Source organism: Stegostoma tigrinum, chromosome 13, assembly GCF_030684315.1.
Source record: "Stegostoma tigrinum isolate sSteTig4 chromosome 13, sSteTig4.hap1, whole genome shotgun sequence".
Classification (NCBI taxonomy): Eukaryota; Metazoa; Chordata; class Chondrichthyes; order Orectolobiformes; family Stegostomatidae; genus Stegostoma; species Stegostoma tigrinum.
Window position 1 is genome coordinate 40,375,050 of NC_081366.1, and position 9,616 is coordinate 40,384,665.

Below are 9,616 nucleotides of genomic sequence, written 5' to 3' on the forward strand. Positions count from 1 at the left end.
TGAACATCGCTTACAGAGAGCAAGCTGATGGGTATGTTGCAGAAGTTTTCTTGGGACTATGATAATTTAAAAATAACAATACTGGGTGCATTTGAGTTAGTTTTGGAAGCATACAGGCAGAAGTATTGAAATTTCAGGAATACAGTCTGGATAAACTTACATTGAATTTGAAATGGTTAAGCGAAGTACTTTTGACAAGTGAATACCAGCATTAGAAGTTGAACCCATTAGAAGCTCTCCAAGGGATCATTCTTCTCGAAGAATTTGAAAACTCAATGCAATAAGTACCCATGTTGGAGACCAAGGCAGGCAGCAGTAATGGCTGATAACTTGAGAAGGATAGAGTGTGGGATAGTGAAAGGAAGGCAAGTTTCCAGGATAAAGAAAGAACAGCTGGGAAACAGCTGCCCTCTGTAGGTCAGAAAGGAAGATGCTGAGGCTGGAGGTGAAAATTGAAGACCGAAGTGTTACCACTGTAATAAAGTGGAGCACCTTTGAGCAGAATGCTGGAAATTGCAAGGGAAACCTGTGGGATTTGTTAGGGCTTTGTCTGTAAAGGGATCTCAGAAAAATAATACCACAAATCAGATTGTAACTTTAACTATAACCATGAAACCAGAAGTAGAAATGACTATGAATGCAATTAAGGCAAATAGATGAGAAATATAAAGAGTTTTTATCAAAAGGGAAAAATTACTTTTTCTTTTCTTCTGATGATGCAACTAAACCCATAGCTATATTAAGGGACACAGGAACTACTCAGACCTTTTGCCACCAGAGAGTTCAATGGTAAATGGGATTAATGTGGAAACTATTCCAGTTCCATTATAGCAAGTGCAAATGGAGTGTGACTAGTTGTCTGGAACAATAGTAACACAGCAGTTAAGAAATTAAGAAGTTAAGAAATTTGGAGTTCAATCCAGGCAAATGCGAGGTGATGCATTTTGGAAGATCTAATTCAAGAGCAGACTATACAGTAAATGGAAAAGTCCTAGGGAAAATTGATGAACAGAGAGATCTGGGTGTTCAGGCCCATTGTTCCCTGAAGGTGGCAACGCAGGTCAATAGAGTGGTCAAGAAGGCATATGGCATGCTTTCCTTCATCGGACGGGGTATTGAGTACAAGAGTTGGCCGGTCATGTTACAGTTGCATAAGACTTTGATTCGGCCACATTTAGAGTACTGTGTACAGTTCCGGTTGCCACATTACCAAAAGGATGTGGATGCTTTGGAGAGGGTGCAGAGGAGGGTCACCAGGATGTTGCCTGGTATGGAGGGTGCTAGCTATGAAGAAAAGTTGTGTAGATTCGGATTATTTTCATTAGAAAGACGGAGATTGAGGGGGTACCTGAGTGAGGTCTACAAAATCATGAGGGGTATAGACAAAGCAGATAGCAAGAAGCTTTGTCCCAGAGTGGGGGGGCTCAATTACTCAGGGTCATGAGTTCAAAGTGAGAGGAGGAAAGTTTATGGGAGATATGCATGGAAAGTTCTTTACACAGAGGGTGGTGGGTGCCTGGAATACGTTGCCAGCGGAGATGGTAGACGCAGACACGATAGTGTCTTTTAAATGTATCTGGACAAGTACATGGATGGGCAGGGAGCAAAGGGATAGAGAACCTTAGAAAATAGATGACAGGTTTAGACAGAGGATCTCGATCGGCGCAGACTTGGAGGGCTGAAGGATCTGTTCCTGTGCTGTAATTTTCTTTGTCCTTTGCTCTTTGTACCTGTGGAAGGAATGGGCTTACTCTGAGTAATGATTTAGCTGGAGTAAAAGTTATAACTTTATTCATAATCAGAGAAAGCCCAAGGGAGGTTAAAGAGTAGGAATGGTTACAGGAATAGATTTCATGTATTGTTCTGTCATGTGTATAGACTGGAGCAATGGCTCAGAAATGTCGTTCACCCAAAGTCAAATTAATACCTCAAGCAGATGTGAAAAAGCAGAAACTTTATTTAAAGAAATGCAGAATTCAAAGGAATTATTTGGCATGTCTTCATTAATTGAAGCTCAGAAAGCAGTTTCAAAATTATATACGTAAGCATACTGAGACTGAAGAATTCTGGAGTACCATCATTATCATAACTCAGTTCTGATGAAGAAATGGAGACAATCTCACAGACATGGAGATGAAGAATGGACTGTTGTTCATTAGATAGTGGTATCAGTCAAATATTATGTGGAGACGTTGTGAGTAGCATATGAAATCCCTCCAGCAGCATATGTAGGAATATGGAAGACACAAACATTCACAAATGGGTATTTTACATTGCCAAGATTTCATAAGGACATCATACAATTCTGCATGTAGTAGGTAACACTCACATGACCAAACTGGTACTACTAATACGTACAAGGTTTTAAAGAACTATTTAGTTAAGTGTTGGTAAATTCTGTAGCATCATTACCCAAAACAAAAGCTGAACATCAGCATAACCTTATGATTAATATGAGAATCTAATTTCTAGCGACTATTCCTTTCAGGACAATTACAATAAGGTAGTATGGGAGGAGTTGACTCAACTGTTTACCCTTTGTTGCCTAACAGTTGAGAAACAATCTGACAATTTTATAACTTTATGACTAAAACTTTCCAGGACACAATCAGCAATCTGGCTATAAAGTAGTCTACTGCCTCTCAGCTACAAACAAAGAGGGCCTTGGAGATAGATAGTCAGATTCTCAAACCAATGAGTAAAGTCTAATGATAAGAATACCCACATGATTGAGATAAAGGCTAGATTTCTTATTATCTGCTACCAGAGATTTTTAAATGCATCTATTAGGTTCAGTCCATTCAAACAGATCTATAGCAATGAGATAAGTCATCAATTAAACTGATAAGGAAAAATATGAACTGTAAATGTTGGATTATGTGAACATGTTTCTACAGAGATGTGGAGAAGATATAAAGTCATCCAGGAACATTTTAAAAACTTCACAAGCAAGAATGGTCAGGCAAATATGCTATGACAAGAACATTTCAACCAGGAGCTAGATTATTGGTATTATTTCCTTTACAAGGTGAATATCCAAAAGCAACTATAAGGTAGTCAGGAATGTTAGTAAGGTGACTTATCTGATCAATATTCCTGATCATGGGAAGAAAAATTGATGATGTCATGTAAATTTGTTGAAGCGATATAAATGCAGGAAAAAGATGAGAAAGAGCATGTACCTCAGGTGTAACATTTTGGAGATGACAGAGATAGTGAGAGTGAGAAATGAGAAGCAGACATTTCACAAACATCCTACAATTTGACTAGCCAATATTAACTGAATAGTTTGATATTGTGTTCTTGTATTTAAAGGAAGCTGCTGTCTCGTGGCACAGAGGTAATGCCACTACCCCTGGACTTGGAGGCCTGGGTTGAAGTCTCATCTGCTCTAGAGTTGTGTACTAACAACTTTGAATGAGTTGACTAGAAAAATACATTAAGTTAAAATAAGGAAGGAGGATAGGAAGTCTGATCAGGTTTTTTTATGGAGTATAAGGAAATCTGTAGCGATATATGTGAAAGTATAATGTTAGCCAGTTGAAAGAGGCAGATAGTACTGATAAAACACACTTGTCATTTAAGCTCAGATAAACAAAACCTGGGGAAACAGAGATACGGTACATATTGGGAAATAATTTGATTGAACAAAGTCAAAGCAGTTGGAGTTTACAAATGATGCTTATTCCTAAACCAAACAGAACAACAAGAATCTGCATCAATTACAGAAAAGTAAATGCAATCACAAAAATAGGTTCCTATCCAATTTTTCAATTGGAAGATTGTATTGACAAGGTTGGCAATGCCTCACTTCTTTCTAAAAGTATTCTGTTGAAGTAGTGTTGACAAAATATCCACCTTGGTTACATTGAATGGGTTATATCAATGTTGGTGTTGCCATTTGAATTGAAGATTGCACCATTTACATTCCAAAGACTTAATAATCAAGTTATGGCTAAAGTAACAAACTGTGTCATTTCTTTAGGTGATGCTGTAAGATACAGTGATACATAGGAAAAGCATGTAAGCAATTAAAATTATTTAAGCAATTGATTACTAATCCAGCTAAATGCAATCTGGCCAAAACTGAATTTACAAAAACCAAGGGTAACTTACCCATTACACTTCGTAGTCTGCAAATTATTGCCAAGAGTGGCAAAAGTGAAGGCTGTGCTCGAATTCACTTTTCCTGAAAGTAAACAAGAAATTATGAGATTTTTAGGAATGTATGTGTTCTCCTCAAGCATTCCCCATTGTTCTCTTATGCTCATGGTCTAGGCCATGATTTCCCTTTCATGCCAGAGGCAAAATAAACTGCTAATGCTGGAATCCAAGGTAGACAGGTAGGAGGCTGGAAAAACACAGCAACCCAGGCAGGGAGGAAGAGGAGAAGTCAATGTTATGGTGTGAAGCCTTCTTCAGGTCTGGATATGTGGGTAAGGGGAACTGCAGATAAAGGGAGGGACGGTAGTGGGATGGTGGTGATAGGTGGATGCCCAGTAGTAATTATGACCCGGTTGGTCTTTGAGAGGGATGAATCAAGTTGGTAGCTGGAATGGAACGGAGGAGGCAGAGCTGAAAAGGGATCTGGTGGATGGGTGGGAAGGTTATTTGGAATTAGAGAACTCAATGTTAAGTCCTCCAGGCTGTAGGCTGCCCAGGTGGAAGATAAAGTGCTGTTCCTCAAAGTTGCATTCTGATTTACAGCAACCCTGGAGAAGGCCGAAGGTGGACATGTTGTAGGGGGAGTGGGGGGTGGAGTTGAAATGGGTGGTGATCAGGAGGTTAGGTTGGCCATTAAGAGTAAGGCGAAGATGCTCGGCGAAACGGACGTCTAGTCTAAGTTTGGTCTCACCGATGTAGAGATGACCACATCAAGAGCAGTGAATGCATAGACTAGGTAGAGGAGATGCAGGTGAAACTGTGGACTGTATAGGGCCCTGGATGGAGGTGAGGGAGGTGGTGTAAGGGCAAGAGTTACATTTTTTACTGTTACAGGGGTAGGGACTGGGATGGAGTCTTTTGGGGGGGGGGGGGTGGTGCAATTGCAGTGGTTGGTGGGGAGTGCGGTGTGAACCAAAAGGAGTGGCGAAGGGAATGGTCCTTGCAGAAAGCAGAGAGGGATGGGCAGTGGAAAATGTTCTGTGTGGCAGGGTCTAATTGAAGTTGGCAGAAGTGTTTGAGGATGACACATTGGATGAGGAGGTTGATGGGGTGGAAAGTGAGGGCAAGGGTTGCTTCTATCTTTATTATGTTTGGACAGGGGTTGTTGGAGCTGAGGAGTGTGGAATGGAGAAGGTGCAGTGGAGGGCTGTCTGGTTGACGGGAAGGGGGAGGGGTGGTGGGGGAAGTGGGGGGTTGGTGGGGAAAGAACGTTGTTTGAAATAGGAGGACATCCCGGATGCTTAGAAGTGGAACATTTCCTCGTCGGAGCAGATGCAATGGAGTTGGAGGAATTGCGAAAACGGGACAGAGATTTTGCAGGATACGGGGTGGGAGGAGGTGATCTTAATGAAACATGCAAGATTTTGAGGGGACAGGTGTTGAGAAAATGTTTCCACTCGTGGAGGAACTGGGGCATATATTTATAGAATAAGGGGACATTGATTTAAACCTCAGTTTCAAGGACATTTCTTCCCTCAAATGACCAAGTGATGCTGTGACTCCTTATCCTTTTCTCTGGGAAGTCAAAGGCCTTTGTTCTTCAGTCATGACTCACCACATGCCTCTGCATTGAACTGCCTGCCTTTCCATTTCACTTTTGAGCCAGCTCTGTGTAGCACTCAACTTCTCGATATTTCAAAATTCTATCTACTTCCTCTTTAAATACTTACAGTCATCTCGAACTTTCAGAGGTGAGAACATTAGTCATTCACCACCCTCTGAGAGAAGATATGTCCTTGAATTTCAGTTTTAAATCAACGTTCCTTTATTCTGTAAATATGTCCCCCAGTCCTTCACTAGTGAAAACACCTTCTCAACATCTACCTGCTTAAGCTCCCTCAAAATCTTACATATTTCAATAAGATCACATCCTCATTCCTCCAAATTCTAACGAATAAATGCCTAATTTGATAAATTGTTTTTAATAAGCCAATCCCTTCATTCCAGGAATTATCCCAGTGAATCTCTTTTGAATTGTCTCCAATGGCAGTTTATCCTTTCTTAAATATAGGGACTAAAACTGTGCACAATTCTCTAGGTGTGTTTTTGCTATCAATGTTTACTGTTGTAACAAGGCTTCTCTCTTTTTAAACTCCAGTCCTCTAACAATAAAAGTGAATCTTTTCTTGTAGCCTGAGTTTATCAGTTAGGTAAACTGGGGACTCTGGATAGTTTGATTAAATCTTTTTACATCTAATAAAAGTGGACTTGATTTTTTGAACACTGTCCCAGTGAATTGTGACACTGGGTAATTCCATATTGAGTTCTGTGTTAGTTTAGTTTTATTCAGGGTATTCATATCTGCGCAATCTGCCTAACATTTAATTATAGCGTAACATGTATGCAACAATAAGTCCCTCTTTGGTACAGACATTGTGCACTTACATAGAACATAGAACAATACAACGCAGAACAGGCCCTTCCGCCCTCAATGTTGCACCAGCCTGTGAACTAATCTAAGCCCATCCCCCTACACTATCCCATCATCATCCATATGCTTATCCAAGGACTGTTTAAATGCCCCTCATGTGGATGAGTTCACTACATTGGCAGGCAGGGTGTTCCACGCCCTTACCACTCTCTGAGTAAAGAAACTGCCTCTGACATCTATCTTAAATCTATCACCCCTCAATTTGTAGCTATGCCCCCTCGTACAAGCTGATGTCATCATCCTCAGAAAAAGACTCTCACTGTCCACCCCATCTAATCCTCTGATCATCTTGAATGTCTCTATTAAATCCCCTCTTAGCCTTCTTCTCTCCAATGAGAACAGACCCAAGTCCCTCAGCCTTTCTTCATAAGGCCTTCGCTCCAGACCGGGCAACATCCTGGTAAATCTCCTCTGCACCTTTTCCAATGCTTTCACATCCTTCCTGTAATGGGGCGACCATAACTGCACGCAATATTCCAAGTGGGGCCACATTAGCGTTTTGTACATATTATAACAATACAAGGTCAGGTAGAAGTAATTAAGCAGTTGTATTTTACAGAGAGCATGCACTTTATGTTTCCAAGTCAATCTTTTCACTTTACAGGCTCATTTGAGGTAAGCAAATTCTCACCTGACTTATTTTACTCACTGACTGATCCTGTGACTCCTTGTCCTTTTCTCTAGCAAGTCGGAGGCCCAATAGCCTTTCTTCTTCGGTCATGATTCACCAGCATGCCTCTGAATTAAATTGTCTGCTTCCTCATTTCACTTTTAGTGTAGGTTTACTACCTCAACCGTCTCAAGGAGAATATAGACATCCTGACTTAACATTCAGTGAAGTGAACTGACCTGCAATTTTTCAGTTGGAACCTCAACATACCACAAAACTGGCTCAATGTGATTTAACACACACATAGTATTTTACAGGATCGGCATGCATTTTCAATCAACCTAGCATATCTCTCATTAGGCACTGACTTTGCACAACACATTTGACAACGCAACTTTAAGGGATCGTGCAGTATTTACAAGTTGGTGGTTGGTTTATCATTTCTGGCTGCTGCTCGCTCTCTAAGCAATTTTTTTTGGTGTGTTGTGTCAATGAACTTATCAAAGTTCTCTTTCATGAGAAGAAACCTAAGATCAACTCAACAGGACAAGAGATCACTAGATTTTTCAGACATATTGTAGAATCCCCACAGTGTGGAAACAGGCCATTCGGCCCAGCAAGTTCATGCTGACCCTGCACAGAGCATTTCACCCAGGTCCATTCCTGCATTTCCCATGGTCAAAGCACTTAACCTACATATCTCTGAACATTATGGGTAATTTAGCATGGCCGAACCACTTGCATATCTTTGGACTGTGGGAGGAAACCGGAGCACCTGGTGGAAATAATTCCACACAGACAGTGGCCTAAAACTGGACTCAAACTTGGGTCCCTGATGCTGTGAGGCAGCAGTGCCAACCACTGTGCCACCATATCACCCCATGCCTCTTCATTTTGAAAGATCCCAATCTCCTCAAGTTAATACATGCACACTGTCCTTGTTGAATTGTATGTTTCTTATTGCAGCAAGAAAAGAAAATATTCATCTTTGATCTTAATCAGCCTCTCTTTTGCACTTGTTATGCACTTTCCTTCAAACCATGTATAATTCTACATTCAGCAGTTCAGTCACCCCATTTGAAGAAGCTTTGCAAAACAGTAGGACCACAATTAAAGACACTGAACATGACAAACTTTTTCAGACTGCACACATATTTGCCTTCCATCACAAGCTTGTGATCTTTGTTGATTAAAAGAGATTCTGCTACCTTGGAAATCCTAATCAATTGACTGCCCAAGAATGTCATCTACAAAATACCTTGCAAGAACTGTGACAAACACTACATTGGACAAACTGGCAGAAAGCTAGCCACCAGGATACATGAACATCAACTAGCCACAAAACGACATGACCCACTATCACTCGCATCCTTACATACAGATGAGGAAGGACACCACTTTGATTGGGACAACACATCCATCCTAGGACAAGCCAAACAGAGACATGCACGAGAATTCCTAGAAGCATGGCATTCCAACCGGAACTCCATCAACAAACACATTGATTTGGAGCCAATCTACCATCCCCTGAGAAAAAGAACAGGAAATGACATCACCAACCCAAAGAAACCTAAACAGATAAATAGAAAGCGGGACATAACACCTGCACTTTGTTGGTGGCTCACTGATGACGTTACCTAGAATGGTGACGAAACGTCTGAAAACTAACCTTCCAGCTCAGCGAGCAAACTCACATCCATTATACAATACATTTTAACTTGTCTCTGACTCTGAGTCAGATTGGAGACTTGGGAGGGTTCCAAATTACTTACCTAGTTACTCAGGAATAATTAGACACATTAAAGCCATGTCTTTCTCCTAAATAACTATAATCTCTCATAACTACCTACTAATCCACCCTGAATGCCTGACTCAACCCTGATCTCTCAACCTTCAAAACTCCCCCAACTCTCTGAACACCCCTTGAACTTCTGACCTTCCCTTGACCCCATGACATTCTCTGGCCCTCTGACTCTCTCCGTGACCTTCCAAACTCCTGAACTCCCCATGGCCATCCAATGTCCATCCTGACCCTCAGAAAATGTCTGACGCTCTGACCTCTACTTGAATCTCTGATTTCTCCCTTGATCCCCCAGCAATGCTCCAACTCTCTGAAATTTCCTGACTGTCTCAACCCTTCCTTCCATTTCCCCAAGCCAGTTGACATTCTCCTGAACCCCAAATCCTCTTCTGATTCTCTTGTCACCCAATATCTCCATGACTAGACACCCCCACCTTGCCAGATTGCCAACTTTTTCATTTATCCTAGCAGGCATCCCACTCACACTGCCCCCCCCACCCCCTACCAGCTGGCACCCTACCCTATTACTTCAATCACTTATATTCACAAACATAGGGAGGAGCTATTTAAACATCCTTAAGCTATGCAATGTGTCAGTGAATGATTACTC